Source organism: Pseudophryne corroboree, chromosome 9, assembly GCF_028390025.1.
Source record: "Pseudophryne corroboree isolate aPseCor3 chromosome 9, aPseCor3.hap2, whole genome shotgun sequence".
Lineage (NCBI taxonomy): Eukaryota > Metazoa > Chordata > Amphibia > Anura > Myobatrachidae > Pseudophryne > Pseudophryne corroboree.
The window spans coordinates 387,581,492-387,597,900 of NC_086452.1; the positions used below are offsets into that span (position 1 = coordinate 387,581,492).

Genomic DNA, 16,409 nt, shown 5'->3' on the forward strand with positions numbered 1-16,409 from the left:
GTTGGATTAGGATTGAACACCAACCCCGGGAAATTTATGGAAGTAGCCCTAATGGGGGCGGAGTCTGTTGAGGGGGAGGGGGTCTGTCAAGAGGGCAGGGTCACTCCTTAGAGGTCCTGATTCTGAGATAGACACAGTTGGGGCCTCCTTTGCTTTACGTTATGCTAATGTTTACCTGCAACTTTATGCATATGCTGCTACAATTCCCTTCCCTGATGTACATCTCTACGTCTGAATATACAAGGACTGATATCCCACTTTCAGTGTCTACTGACACTGCAGTCATGCCTTTAATCTACTTCTGATTTTATTGATTTTTCATTCTACAAACCCCATTTTTTTTTTTTTAACCTTATATGTTTCAAAGTACAGGGAGGAGGAGAGACCGTTGGCGGGGGCCAGGGAGAGGATGCTGCTGGGCTGGTAAATTTTCTCCAGGTCCTCCGTTGCTAGAACAGCTTCAACACTTTTTGCGCCTAGTGGCACCTGGAAGTCCTTTCTAAGCCTAACTTCTGGATTGCATTCCAATGAACCGCAAATACAGGAAGCAGTGTGAGCCAGCCCAGCCTGAGTGTGAATCGACCTGGCTGAAGGGGGTATGGGATCGGCCCATCGGAATCTGTCATGGTGTCCTGATGGGCCAATCCGCCCCTTCTCTGGAGACTGTATAATTCGTCCCCAGTGGTGCCTAACCCTAACCCCCCTCCCCACAGTCTAAACCTTACCCTCCCTGGGGGTGCCTAACCCTAATCTCCCCCTACCCACAGCCTAACCCTAACCCTCCCACCCCTGCAGCCTAACCCCCCTTACCCAGAGCCTAACCCTAACCCTCCCACCCCCCACAGCCTAACCCTCCCCTGCAGCCTAAACCTAAGTACCCCCATCCACGGCTTACAGTAGTGAAGTCTGCCGGCTCAATCAAGATTCCGTTGTTCGGCATCCCGGCGCCGGCATTTCAATTGATGCCGAGATGCCGGCATCAGCAGTCCAATTCGTGTCGGGATTCCGGCATCTGCATTTCCGAATGCTGGGATGCCGAATGCTGGTATCTTAACCGAACCATGTGAAAACCTTCTGATTCAGAATCAGGCCCTATAAGGAGGGATCTCGCCCCCTTTTACAGACCTCACCCCCTCAACAGACCCTGCCCCCATTCGGGCTGCCTCTATCAATTTTCCGGGCTGGTTTTCCATCCCAATCTGCCCCTGATAAAGGGTAATGTCTCAGTAAGACTAAGCTATATATTTAGCTGTACACTTTATACAAAACTGCAGTTGTCTCTTTATGTAACATTTATATGAACTTATATTTTTATTCCGTGCAAATTAGTTCATTTTGAAAGTTTGCATATTCTCCAATGTTATTCAGAAACAACTAATAGAATCTGCCATAGCTATTTTTTATTTTACACTTTATGGCTCCCAATTACTGTACATGCCATGTATCAATGCATACTCTTTTTAGGCAAAAAACCCCTTCGCTTTTTGAAAACAGTGTTGGACAGTTGAAACTACATATCTGCCCCAGGACCGCATGCGCTCCTGGGAGAAGAGATAAAAAGAGCCATATGAAGTGGACATCTTTCAAGTCTGACTGAGTATGAGAAGTGAGCCGACAGCTTGGGAACATGGGGGCAGATGTATTAACCTGGAGAATGCATAAGGAAGTGATAAACCAGTGATATGTGCAAGGTGAAAAAGGCACCAGCCAATCAGCTCCAATATGTAAATTAACAGTAAGGATCTGATTGGCTGCTGCCTTTATCACCTTGAACATATCACTGGTTTATCACTTCCTTATGCCGTCTCCAGGTTAATACATCTGCCCCATGGTTCCCTACAGGGATTTCCAGGCATAGCCATAACTGCAATAGCAGACAGCTGCAGAAAGTGATAACAGACGGTGGATGCCAAATTCATGATATACCTCCTGAGCTTCAGCCAGTTTTTAAAGGGACATCAGTGTTAAGGACTTAAAGTTTACAACATCATAAGAGGCCACTGTGTAAGCCAAATACCACATAGAAATCGCAATGATTGTCTTGGATGTAATCTTGCTACATCAAACTCAATCTTTCAAAAATGGAGTTAATAATATTTGCAATGGGGGGGCGTGGCCTGACTGCAGAAGGAGACAGAAGTGCATCACAGGAGCTCCTGCAAAACGGGGCTCTTATTTCATCAAATAGCCCACTCCAGGGCTTCATATCGACCCTTAGTGGCCCTCCTGTCCCCCTTATACCCCTGCAGCACCCCTGTACGAGCCGCGGATTCGGGGAGTAGTTTTTACTACTCCCGCGGATTGCGGCCTAGGTGAAGCCCACAAGCCGGGGCCTCGATTTACCCGCCACACCGGTGGTGGCTTCGGGGACTCCCAGATCAGGCCGTGAACGGCTCCCAGACGTCGGACGCCCGCGCTACCGCTAGCCGCGGCTGAGGGATCCTCCTCGCCACCCGCCGCCTACCCTCGCTACACGGAGCCGCTGAACCTTCTAACGCGGGACGAGGCCGCAGGACGACCGGCGACGGCACCAGCTACGCGCCCACGGCTCCCTGCTGCTGCATCTCTGCTACGCCTCTCCTACTGGGCCCTGTAAGTACATCTTTACACTTATCTGAGGGACCCCAGCGGGGCAAGGAGACAATAGTGCAGTGATTATGATAAGGGGGTATGCTGGACAGTGGTGACTGGACCCTCAATCAAGATCTGCAGTTCATCCACCGGAGGGCCTTTCATATTGAGACATTATCTATCTGTCTACTGGTTAGCCAGATACTGGAGCACCAGCAACTAAATAAATCCTCCCTCACCTGACACCCCCTCCCCCCCCTGATATTATACATTCTCATACCTTCAAACATCAATAAGGAAAGGGAAAGAGGGGGGGGGGGGGAAGAGAAAAGGAGAGGAGAAAAACGGAAACACATAGAAGAAACATAAGCCTAACGCCCCCTGCAGTTTGCAGGCTAGAAGTGCATATTGGAGTGAGTCTATAATTGCTATGGACAAATTCATGTCTAAATCATTACGTAACCAATGGGGTGCTCAGTCGGGTAAAGGCAAAAATCGTGAAAATCCCGCTAGTAGTGCCCCTGTCTCCCCGACGTATAGTCAAGGCTCTAGTCCTCGGGGGCAACCCGCACCAATTATGGATCCATCCAAATCCTTCACCACGAACGAAATTACAAATATATTATCATCCCTGCTAGATCAAAAACTGGCACCCCTGAAAACCTCTCTGGATTCAGCGCTTGCACAACTTACAGCCCATGATCAACGTATCTCCGAGGCAGAGCAACGAATCTCGGATCTAGAGGATGATCTATCAGCAGCTAAAACAACCCAGGTGGAGCACGACAAGCTGATGATATCTCTGCAAGACAAATTAGAAGATTTGGAAAATCGGAATAGAAGAAATAATGTACGTCTGGTGGGCTTACCAGAATCTGTGAAATTCTCCGAACTCATGGCCCTGGTCTTCCAGTGGTTACCCAGAGAGCTAGGATGCGTCTCTGCCACAGGTTCCATCCTAGTGGAACGCGTCCATCGGATTGGTCCTGATCGTCAGTCCGGCAGAGATAGACCCAGGCCGGTCATCATGAGGATTCTCAACTATGCCGATAAAGTTCGGTTGCTGGAGGCCTATAGAAAACACACAGATCTCCGATACCAAGACTCCAGAATTCTATTATTCCAAGACTTCTCATATCTGGTTGCTGCAAGACGACGAGAATTCTCACCTATTTGCAAACGCCTCTTCGAGATGGGCCACAGGTTTGCGTTGTTGTATCCGGCCAAGCTGAGAATCACCTATGGTGGAAAGATCCACTTTTTTGAAACCGCACAAGAGGCCAGAAATTTTGTGAACTCCTTGGATGCAGCTCTTCTATCGGGTACAGATGATGCTGACTGACTCAAAATATCCTTCTTAAGTGGGTTGATCGCCACCATTGCTTGACCCATTCATGTTTAAGTCAAATACCGCCTTTTTGTTTGATAAGCTGAATAGAAGGTATTTCTACACTGTGAAGAAGGCTTACTGTAGCGGCTGGAGCTTGAAGAGGGCTACGGTGCGACAGTACCATATTGGTTATGTTCTTCTAATTTTCTCTTTGTATAACTTTTCCCCCTTACAATTGTCTCTGACATTGTTTTGTTTGTTTTCTCCCTTTCCCCTCACCCTCTTTTCTCATCTTTTGTCATACTGTTTTAGAATATGGTGCCCCTGGTTACCAGGTTGGAGAATATCCTCCTCACATGTTTTACTGCTCTCCATTTGGAGATTACCATTGTTTAATAGGGCGCCCATTTGGGTTCGCAAAAAGTTAAAATGGTTTTAGAACTTGGTTCATAATATTGACACTGTGCACACACATGGTTTACGTATAATGATAGGAATGTATCAGATGTTTTACATTTATTATTTATCTTCAACGATCCACATCGGTCCGCTCGCTGGGACGGACTGGGATCGACAGTTATGGTATATTATCCCCCGTGGATGGCCTAGGGTTGGTATCGGCTGAATGCCGTCGACCCATGATCCTTCCACAATAATGCAATCACGATTTCGGTTAGTGTCCTGGAACGTAGATGGGCTTAATACTCCCATTAAACGGAAAAAGGTCCTTACCTATTTGAAACGACTGAAACCTGATATAGTATTATTGCAGGAAACTCATTGACGGATCTCAGATCCTAATGTACTGCGGGATACGTGGGTTGGAGAGTATAGAACAGCCTCCTTCACATCCAAACGTAGAGGCGTACTAACTATTCTCAATAGATCACTCCCTGCCACTATCTTAGATAGCTTGGTCGACCAAGAGGGTAGATTCCTGTTCTTGAAAATAAAAATACTAAATACGCTCTATACGGTAGCCAACATATATGCCCCTAATGGCCCTAACGCATCTTTCTTTTCTGATATCTACAAAAATTTGCAAGATTGGGCAGAGGGAGAAATTATCATGGGAGGAGACTTTAATTGTGTACAGTCAGCTGGTATTGATAAAACAGCTATACCCGGTACACCTACGATCACCACTCCACCCTCACTCACACTACTCACCTCTTCTCTACGACTGTCCGACCTCTGGAGAATTCGCAACCCAGACGCTCGCGAATATACCTTCTACTCCCACCCGCACCATTCCTCCTCCAGATTAGACTATTGGTTAATCACTGATTCTCTTTTGCATCATGTAGTGGATACTAAAATTGAACCAATCTCACTCTCGGACCATGCTGCGATTTGGTTGTCAATCACCCTAGATATCCCCTTACCTAGGTCCTATAATTGGCGTTTCCCCGCTTATCTGGAAACTTCCGAGGACTTTAACCAATTTCTCACCAGAGCCTTCCTTAACTATACTGAGGATAATAAGATTCATGAGAACGACATTAATTTGTTTTGGTCGGCTTCCAAACCAGTTGTCCGAGGACAAATATTAGAATACGTTTCCAGAAAACGCAAACATCTGAATACCCAGTTGCGTGACCTTAGCAAGGCTTTGACTGCAGCGTATAATACAATGACATTAAATGACTCTCCAGACAACAGACAAAATTACACTGATGCGAAACATCTCTATGACGCGCTTTGCACCGAGAGAGACAGTTTCTCCTATGACGTACAGCGGAATAAATTCTTCCGAGGGGGTAATAAGTCGGGTAAACTATTGGCCAACTTAGTGAGATCATCTACTGCCCCCTCCCGTATAACTAGCTTACATACTGACCCGACTTCCTCAACTATGGACACACAAATTATGTCAAACACCTTCCTACAATACTATTCAAACTTATACGCGGCACCTTTAGATAGCCCCACAGAGGGTATGAAGTTTCTGGAAGAAGCTGACCTACCTACATTAACAGAGGTAGAACGAGAATCACTAACGTGCCCTGTAACAGACACAGAGCTGCTGTTCTTGATTAGGTCACTTCACAATGGGAAATCACCAGGCCGGATGGGTTTGGAGCAGTATATTACAAAATGCTAGCTCCCCACATAACACCATATTTATTGACGTTGTTTAACTCACTGCTGAAAGGGTCCCCTCCGCCCCCGAGATTCACAGAAGCTAGAATAGTAGTATTCCCTAAACCGGGTAAAGACCCATCATATGTCCAGTCCTACCGACCCATATCTCTTCTCAACCAAGATCTAAAACTATTCACCAAATTATTGGCCACTCGTCTCCAACCGATACTAATGCGTATTTTACATCCTGCCCAAACGGGGTTTGTTAAAACTAGAACATCAGTACATAATGTACGAACCCTAATAGCAGCAATACATAGTGTCAAAGACTCCGCAACATCTAAGGCACTTGTGGTCAGTTGTGATGCCGACAAAGGGGTAAATTTACTAAGATTCGTATTTTCCCGTTTCAGGTCAAAGTTCAATCACGAATGACATCGGCAGTGTAAAATTGCAACTTTTTGAATTGATTACGTCTAATTTACTAAGCTGCCGTATTTAGCTTTTTCGGGTTTTCCGATGTCGATGTCATTCGTTTTTTTTTTCTGTTTTTTACGGCAGTGATTAGCAAAACACTGCCGACTTTTTTTACAATGAATCTCGGCCGGATCTGTGTGATCCGTGCTGGGGTTCATTTTTTTTTTTTAAATTAAACACTGTAAAATCCAAAAAAAAAATTGCGTGGGGTCCCCCCTCCTAAGCATAACCAGCCTCGGGCTCTTTGAGCCGATCCTGGTTGCAGAAATATGGGGGGAAAAATGACAGGGGTTCCCCCATATTTAAGCAACCAGCATCGGGCTCTGCGCCTGGTCCTGGTTCCAAAAATACGGGGGACAAAAAGAGTAGGGGTCCCCCGTATTTTTAAAACCAGCACCGGGCTCCACTAGCTGGACAGATAATGCCACAGCCGGGGGTCACTTTTATATAGTGCCCTGCGGCCGTGGCATCAAAAATCCAACTAGTCACCCCTGGCCGGGGTACCCTGGGGGAGTGGGGACCCCTTCAATCAAGGGGTCCCCCCCCCAGCCACCCAAGGGCCAGGGGTGAAGCCCGAGGCTGTCCCCCCCCATCCAATGGGCTGCGGATGGGGGGGCTGATAGCCTTTGTTGTAAATGAAAAGATATTGTTTTTAGTAGCAGTACTACAAGTCCCAGCAAGCCTCCCCCGCATGCTGGTACTTGGAGAACCACAAGTACCAGCATGCGGCGGAAAAACGGGCCCGCTGGTACCTGTAGTACTACTACTAAAAAAATACCCAAAAAAAGACAAGACACACACACCTTGAAAGTAAAGTTTTATTACATCCATCCACACAAACATACATACATACTTACCTTATGTTCACACGCAGGTCGGTCCTCTTCTCCAGTAGAATCCAAGGGGTACCTGTTGAATAAATTCTACTCACCAGATCCCGGGTCCCAGGGTCCTCGGGGCAACCATTTGTAATCCAGGTACTTGAATAAAATAGCAAAACGGAAAGCCGAGCCACGAACTGAAAGGGGCCCCATGTTTTCACATGGGACTCCTTTCCCCGAATGCCAGAAACCCACTCTGACTGATGTCTAAGTGGGTTTCTTCAGCCAATCAGGGAGCGCTACGTTGTAGCACCCTCCTGATCGGCTGTGTGCTCCTGTACTGTCTGACAGGCGGCACACGGCAGTGTTACAATGTAGCGCCTATGCGCTCCATTGTAACCAATGGTGTGAACTTTCTGCCCTGCGGTTGACCTAAAGTGACGTCACCGCTGAGCAGAAAGTTCCCACCATTGGTTACAATGGAGCGCATAGGCGCTACATTGTAACACTGCCGTGTGCCGCCTGTCAGACAGTACAGGAGCACACAGCCGATCAGGAGGGTGCTACAACGTAGCGCTCCCTGATTGGCTGAAGAAACCCACTTAGACATCAGTCAGAGTGGGTTTCTGGCATTCGGGGAAAGGAGTCCCATGTGAAAACATGGGGCCCCTTTCAGTTCGTGGCTCGGCTTTCCGTTTTGTTATTTTATTCAAGTACCTGGATTACAAATGGTTGCCCCGAGGACCCTGGGACCCGGGATCTGGTGAGTAGAATTTATTCAACAGGTACCCCTTGGATTCTACTGGAGAAGAGGACAGACCCTCGTGTGAACATAAGGTAAGTATGTATGTATGTTTGTGTGGATGTATGTAATAAATCTTTACTTTCACGGTGTGTGTGTCTTGTCTTTTTTTGGGTATTTTTTTAGTAGTAGTACTACAGGTACCAGCGGGCCCGTTTTTCCACCGCATGCTGGTACTTGTGGTTCTCCAAGTACCAGCATGCGGGGGAAGCTTGCTGGGACTTGTAGTACTGCTACTAAAAACAATATCTTTTCATTATCACAAAAGGCTATCAGCCCCCCCATCCGCAGCCCATTGGATGGGGGGGGGACAGCCTCGGGCTTCACCCCTGGCCCTTGGGTGGCTGGGGGGGGGGACCCCTTGATTGAAGGGGTCCCCACTCCCCCAGGGTACCCCGGCCAGGGGTGACTAGTTGGATTTTTGATGCCACGGCCGCAGGGCACTATATAAAAGTGACCCCCGGCTGTGGCATTATCTGTCCAGCTAGTGGAGCCCGGTGCTGGTTTTAAAAATACGGGGGACCCCTACTCTTTTTGTCCCCCGTATTTTTGGAACCAGGACCAGGCGCAGAGCCCGATGCTGGTTGCTTAAATATGGGGGAACCCCTGTCATTTTTTTTCACATATTTCTGCAACCAGGATCGTCTCAAAGAGCCCGAGGCTGGTTATGCTTAGGAGGGGGGACCCCACGCAATTTTTTTTTAGAAAATAATCACTTTCCCACCCCTTCCCACTGATATACATGCACGGATCTCATGGATCCGTGCATGCCTATACAATCACGGTAAAAAAAAGCAGGTCTGTTTTTTTTAAGCACTTTTTTACGAGTTGTAATTTTTCACGGCAGTGTTTGGTTTTTTTTTGCTTTGCACTTCTTAGTAAATTACCGAGATTCATAGTTAAACAGCCGCGTTTTGACCGATGGTGTATTCATTCGTAATTTTTTTGTTGGACTTCCAAAAAATTACGAATGCCCTCATCACTGCCGTGATTATTGCTTAGTAAATTACCGAGATGACACTTTGATGAAAAAACGGCATCTCGGTCAAAATCGGGACCTTAGTAAATATACCCCAAAGCATTTGACCGTGTATCATGGGCACACCTACTTAGAATTTTCCACACTCAACAATTCGGTGAGGGGTTCACTAAAGTCTTCAGTATGCTTTACTCTAATCCACAAGCTCACCTAACCATTAATGGATTGAACACACCGGCTTTTTCTTTACATAGAGGTACGCGCCAGGGATGCCCCCTATCTCCCTTACTTTTTAATCTAGCTCTAGACCCACTGATACGCACCTGCGTGCAAAATGTTGCCTGGGAAGGTATAAAAATTGGCACACAACCAGTGAAGGTTTCGGCCTTTGCGGATGACCTTTTATTATATTTTAGTGATCCCATAAAGGTGTTCCCTTCATTACTGACCACGCTACATGATTTCCACTTGATCTCGGGCTTTTTAATCAATTTCGATAAAACAGAAGCTTTGGCTCTTGGACCCAAGGCCGCACGAAATTGGGGCTCCAGATTTCCCTTTAAATGGGCGACTGGTTTCATAACCTACCTGGGCTTACGCTTTTCACCTACCCTAGCCGAACTGTATCCACTGAACTTTTCCCGTGTCATTAACAAAATGATTGAAGATTTTACACGCTGGCAAAACTTACCAATCTCATATATAGGTAGATGCCACTTATATAAAATGATCTCCTTCCCTCGTTATTATACCCGATCCAAATGCTCACATTTCTTTTGACCAAACGAGATGTACACACAATTAATAAGGCCCTTAATACTTTCATATGGACAAACAAACGTCCACGTATAGCCCTTTTTAAACTGAAACAACAGACAACGCTGGGTGGCGTGAATATACCATGCCCAGAAGACTATTCTTTAGCCGCTAACTATAGATATGCCCTTGACTGGGTGAGAGGTTCCTCTAACTGCACTAATATATCTCTGGAACAGAGTATGCTATCCCATGGTACTTTGTCTACCATATTACATTTTACAGACCCCTTCACACTGACGTCCATCCGCTCGAACCCGCTGCTACTCGCTCCATGCAAAGCGTGGCAACATCTTCGAAAACACAAAGGGCTGACAACTACCTGCTCCCTATTCCAACCACTCCTGCATAACCCAGACTTTCAAGGCGGAGACACAGATGCAATTATCAAGACTTGGTACTCCCAAGGCTTACGTTTAGTGTATCAATTCTTAAATGTCACCTGTACCGAAGTACTCACCTTGTCACAATTAAAGCTTAAATTCCCGAACTTACATATACCACTATTCGCATATTTTCAAATACGCAGCTTTGCAACACAATTGATAACACGCCTACGGCCAGCAGATTATAACTTTCCCCTGGACACCCAACTGCGTTTAAACCCCCAGTCTTCCTATCCAACATCCTTTATTTACGCACACACCAGACGCCAGATTGACTTAGATTGTCAAACCACAGGCCTAGCTAAATGGTCGACCACTCTACCAGACATCCCTTTACAGACCATAATACATTGGCACTTGTTACTTAATAAATATTTAGTATCCTCTTCCTATGCTGAAATGCATTTAAAAATTTTACACAGGGCGTATTATACTCCCCGTCTCAGATACCTTACGGGCATCTCTGATAACTCCAATTGCTTCAAGTGCTCCACACCTGATGCTGAAATCATCCACTGCCTTTGATCATGTCCTATAATACAACTATTTTGGAAAGACGTCTGTAACTACATTACAACGACTCTAAATATCCCTCTCACACCAACTTTACTCTGGGCTTTCTGGAATCAATATGATTCTGATTGTTGCTCATTACCTACAGGCAATAAACTGCTATTAGCTCGGATAGCGGCAGCTTCGAAAAAGACTATTCTATCCCAATGGATACATGGAACCCCTATACCCATAACCCTTTTATTTCCTAGACTGACGCATCTATACCAAATGGACTGGATTGAATGCTCTCTTAGAGCGGAATCCAACTCTTCCAAGTTTTTTACAATATGGCTACCCTATGTGATAACCTTGCCACAACCAATTCGTGATAGCATGCGAAAAGTAGTTAAATATACTACATGGTACAATATAGAGACGCTTACGAGGGGATCACCACCCTTCTAACCCCAACTTTACTGTTTTCAGGAACACCCTTTTAGACTAGCATATACACACTGTTAATGGCACCGAGAGACGACCGATCCCTGCAATATGTTTAGTAATATCCGTAACCTACTGTTATCATCACTTCCTTTACTAATGTATGGGATTGCTCTTGTGTAGAAATAATGTTATATATTCCTATGCAACCTGAGATTTGATATTGTCGCTATAGTTGTAGTGTGCAATGTGTGTGTTACACTTGTATTTTTCTCTTTACCAATAAACAGATTTAAAAAAAAAATATTTGCAATAACCAACATCAATATGTCTATTGATAACATGACAATAGACCTTACCTCTCAAGCTCGCTGTTCAGAAGTAATCCTTGAATTGTCCTTTGTTTCCCACATTCAGTCTGTATCCAAATCCAGTTACATGCATCTAAGAAACATATCCAGAATACATCTATATCTTACACAATGCTGAAAAAACTGTAATTCATGCACTTGTGTCACAAAACTAAAGTATTCAGTGCTCCCCAGTGATGCTCTCTCTTACCTGCGCCGCACTCTGAGGCGCTGTCCGTCATCTGCTGGTTCGTCTGGCATCCTGCGCTGTCTGCTGCTGCACTGTGTCCATTACCAGCGCTCTCAGGCCTGGCGGCCCTTGTCAGTCTGCACTGCCCACTCCATGCTGGCAGTTCCCTCCAAAACCAGTCATGGACGGAGCCATGAAGGTACTGATCAGCTGATCACCCAGAGTCTAATCAGGAACCATTACACAGTCACGTGAACCTCACCACCAATCAGCAGCATGCCAGGGGTATATATCCTGGATCCCAGCACAGGCAAATTGCCAGTGCTTTGTTGTCTATCAACCTGTTGTGAGCTCCAGACTCTCCTGTTGAATTCAAGACTAGTGCAGTTTCCATCTCCAGCACTCCCTGGCTTTGTGAGCAATCCAGTTCAGCTACCCAGCTCAGCATCGCAGCATATCCAGATCCACTGGTACATCTAATCCCAGTGATCCTGGGGGGCTGCTCAGTTCATCATAGTAGCATATCCAGATTCACTGGTGCAGCCAATCCCAGTGATCCTGAAGGGCTGGTCAGTTCATCATCGCAGCATATCCAGATTCACCGTTACAATCAATCCCAGTGATCCTGAAGGGCTGCTCAGTTCATCATTGCAGCATATCCAGATTCACCGGTACAGCTAATCCCAGTGATCCTGAAGGACTGCTCAGTTCATCTTTGCAACATTTCCAATTCGCTGGTACAGCCTATCTCAGCATTCCTGAAGAGCTGCTACTGCAATCCATTGCAGCATTACCCAATTCGCCGGTACAGCCTATCCCAGCGTTCCTGTAAAGCTGCTCCTGCAAATCTGTTGCAGCATTTTCAGATTCAATGGATAATCTCATCACAGTGATTGTGAGCCCTCAGTGTTACGAACTTCCCAGCTATTCTAATGCACTGGTAACTCATCACCCCAGTGTTCCAGTTTCCCATATAGCTGGTACCACATCACCAACTCTATTCACCTGATACAGCATCCAGTCAGGTGCTCCAACTTTGCCAAACTGCCACGTCTATGAATGAGTAGATCCTATATTAAGCCAGCCCAATTCCGTCCTAAGGTCCCAAGCCAAAACCCAGCAGCACAATCTACTCCGGATTCACAAACAATCCTAGCTGTGACTTGATTTTTTTCAGTAGTCTCCTTCCTGTCTTTCTGCCAAACAGTTCCATTTACATGTCCTTAGATACCATCAGATCTCATCCACAGCCAATCAGGCTTCCTCCATATGCCAGATAACGTAGTACGACTAAGTGTCACAAAAACTAACTAAAATGCAATATTTTATTAATTCTCTTTAAAATTAATTATTGAGGAGTTCAATGGGTGCCGATGTTTATTAAATGGTGACATTGCGAAAATATAAAAAGAAATATATAAATTGTAAGGTACAAATACCTAATTCAGGCCGAAGTGGGTATGTCTATATTGTTGTTAATAATCACACTTCCAACTGTAGGACAACCTGTGATAATAAATTGCTCACTTATTGAAAATATGACCATCATTTATAAGCTGCTATATATCCCAAAATGGGAATTTTAATCCTAGCAGATAGTTGAATCATAGGTCATAACCGAGGTGTAATACAATGCTCTGTATTGGTGACAGATGGGTGGCAAATATTTGCAGTACCAGGGTGTTCCTTGGTAGTCTCCTATCCAAGTACTTAACCCGGCCCTCCACTGCTTGGCTTCCAAGATCAGATGAGATTGGGCATCTCCAGCGGGGTATGACCGCAGACCTTATGCTCACCCTTGTCACACTGTGTCCACAAATGGGCACAGACAGGAGCCAATTTACGTTGTTATATGAGCCACAGGTATCGATACCTGTGGCTCATATAACAACGTAAATTGGCTCCTGTCTGTGCCCATTTGTGGACACAGTGTGACAAGGGTGAGCATAAGGTCTGCGGTCATACCCCGCTGGAGATGCCCAATCTCATCTGATCTTGGAAGCCAAGCAGTGGAGGGCCGGGTTAAGTACTTGGATAGGAGACTACCAAGGAACACCCTGGTACTGCAAATATTTGCCACCCATCTGTCACCAATACAGAGCATTGTATTACACCTCGGTTATGACCTATGATTCAACTATCTGCTAGGATTAAAATTCCCATTTTGGGATATATAGCAGCTTATAAATGATGGTCATATTTTCAATAAGTGAGCAATTTATTATCACAGGTTGTCCTACAGTTGGAAGTGTGATTATTAACAACAATATAGACATACCCACTTCGGCCTGAATTAGGTATTTGTACCTTACAATTTATATATTTCTTTTTATATTTTCGCAATGTCACCATTTAATAAACATCGGCACCCATTGAACTCCTCAATAATTAATTTTAAAGAGAATTAATAAAATATTGCATTTTAGTTAGTTTTTGTGACACTTAGTCGTACTACGTTATCTGTATTTTGAGTGCTTCCCAACAAAGAGTCTTCTTTCTTCTTTTTTTCATGTTCTCACTATGAATAATTGACTCGGGGGAGCACCACTGATGGGTAGCTTTTTTGATACATAAAAATAAGGAATGTGTTACCTTAAGTATCTGCTCCCTAAAGTAAGGATTTGAACCTTAAATTTATTTATCAGTTTATACAGATAACTATCATTATACATATACATCAATTATACCAGTGCGGTTTCCAATTTTTCTGTTTCTCATTCCTCCATATGCCACCAGACTCCTCCACATATCATCATATGCCTAATGCACTTTATATGTTCATCAGATGTCCACACGGGTTCGGGATGCCGGCGGTAAGAATACCAGCAGCGGCATCCCGTCCATAAGAATCCCGACAGCCCCCTCTAAAGTACCCTAACCCTCCTCTGCCCCCTATCCTAGCCCAAACCCTCCCTTGTGGGTGCCTAAACCTAACCCTCCTGGGTGGTGCCTAAACCTAACCCTCCCTTCCCTGCTGCCTAACCCCTTCCCGCTTGATGCCTAACTCTAACCTTTTCTTGTATGTGCCTAAACCTAACCCTTCCTTCCCGGTCTCTATCCCTAACCTTCCCGGCACCGCCCCCTAAGCCCCCTTCTCCTGCCTAAACCTAACCTCCCCCCCCCCCCCCCCACAGCAGGATGCCAGTGTGTCAGAACGATCGGGATGCCGGCTGTCAGTACTGTGACACCGGAATCCCTGTTCGCCGTTGGTATGTAGACGCCAGGATTGTGTCCTCATTTGGGATCCCAGCATCGGTATATTGCCTGCCAGGATCCTGTCCGTCGGGAAGCCAACTGCTTCCCGACCACACATGCTCCATATATGCACATCAGATTTCCTCCACATGCCATCAGGCTTCCTTCATATGCCATCAGACTCCCCACATACCATTAGACATGTGATCATATACCCAGTGCACTTTATATGCCCATCAGATGTCCGTCCATGCCCCTTATATGCACATCAGATATCTCCACATGCTGCTTATATGCCCATCATCATATGTCCCCACATGCCCTTATCTGCTATCAGACCTCCCAAAATATTTTTCACCTATCATCCACTTACAGTACCTTGTTTATGGTACTTGCAAAGAGCAGCAACAAAAAGGTGCGAAGCAATGAAAAGCAAAAAATAAGCAAAGATCGATCATTTATAAGATAGCAATCAACATGTGATAACCTTAATACCAATTTTTTTGTATAATGATATAAAGAAAACAGTAAGGTAAGAAAGTGGTAAGATACAGTAGGAGAGGCGGTGTGGAAATTGACAGAGAAGGAGGAAAGAATGAGGGGTATGGGGTTTTTGGAGGGACTGAACTCTAAAAGTAAAATATTAGCATGAGAATGGGTTGTGGGTTTGGAAGTGTGATGTCCAAGGTTCCTAAATGTTAATAAAAGATTTAGAAAAGCTGCAAATATGTTGACAGGGGCCTCCTCAGGCTCCCAATGTGGCAGACTGATTTCCCAATTGCTTTGGCCATCCAAGCAATTTGTTCATATGGGAAATGCGATCAAACCTCGTTTTCTGAGTTTTGAACGCATTTTCTCGTTAGTAAGTCCAGCCCTCTGTTTCCCTCTTCTCTTTTCATTCCTTCTCTCTCCACTTCTCATTCCTTCTCTAACTGCTCTATTTATCGCTCTTCTCACTCATTCTCTCTCTCTCTCCTCTTCTCACTACCTCACCACTTCTCTCTGCTCTTCTCGCTCCATTTCTCTCCTCTTCTCACTCCTTTTCTCTCTCTTCTCAGTCTTTCTCGCTTCTCATTTCCTCACTCCTCCTCCCTCTGCCCTTCTCATCCCTCTCCTAACTCCATCTCTCTCATCTTCTCACTCCTTCTCTCTCTCATCTTCTTACTCCCTCTCTCTACTGGAATAAAAAGATGATTGCCAAGAGGAAAAAGAGAAGCGGCGGAATGTAATGGAGTCCGAGATCGCCAGAGGTGCGGGACAATCACTTACAAGGCAAAGCCATGCTTTTTAAGTGATTGTCCCTTTAAAAAAACATCCGAGATCACCGTAAACCTGCACCTCCGGCGATCTCGGACTCCATTACATTTCGCCGCTTCTCTCTTTCCTCTTGTCAATCATCTTTTTACTCCTTTCTATTTCTAACTTTTTTTTTCTTTCATTTTCACACCTTCTCTTTCTCCTTTTCTTCTGC

At 45.4% G+C, this 16,409-nt stretch overlaps 2 pseudogenes; one reads left to right on the forward strand and one right to left on the reverse strand.

The window, feature by feature from the left end:
• Positions 1 to 13,407: 13,407 nt before the first annotated feature.
• Positions 13,408 to 13,528, reverse strand: LOC134963647 (5S ribosomal RNA; annotated as a pseudogene).
• Positions 13,529 to 13,694: 166 nt separating this feature from the next.
• Positions 13,695 to 13,815, forward strand: LOC134963649 (5S ribosomal RNA; annotated as a pseudogene).
• The last annotated feature ends 2,594 nt before the right edge of the window (positions 13,816 to 16,409 follow it).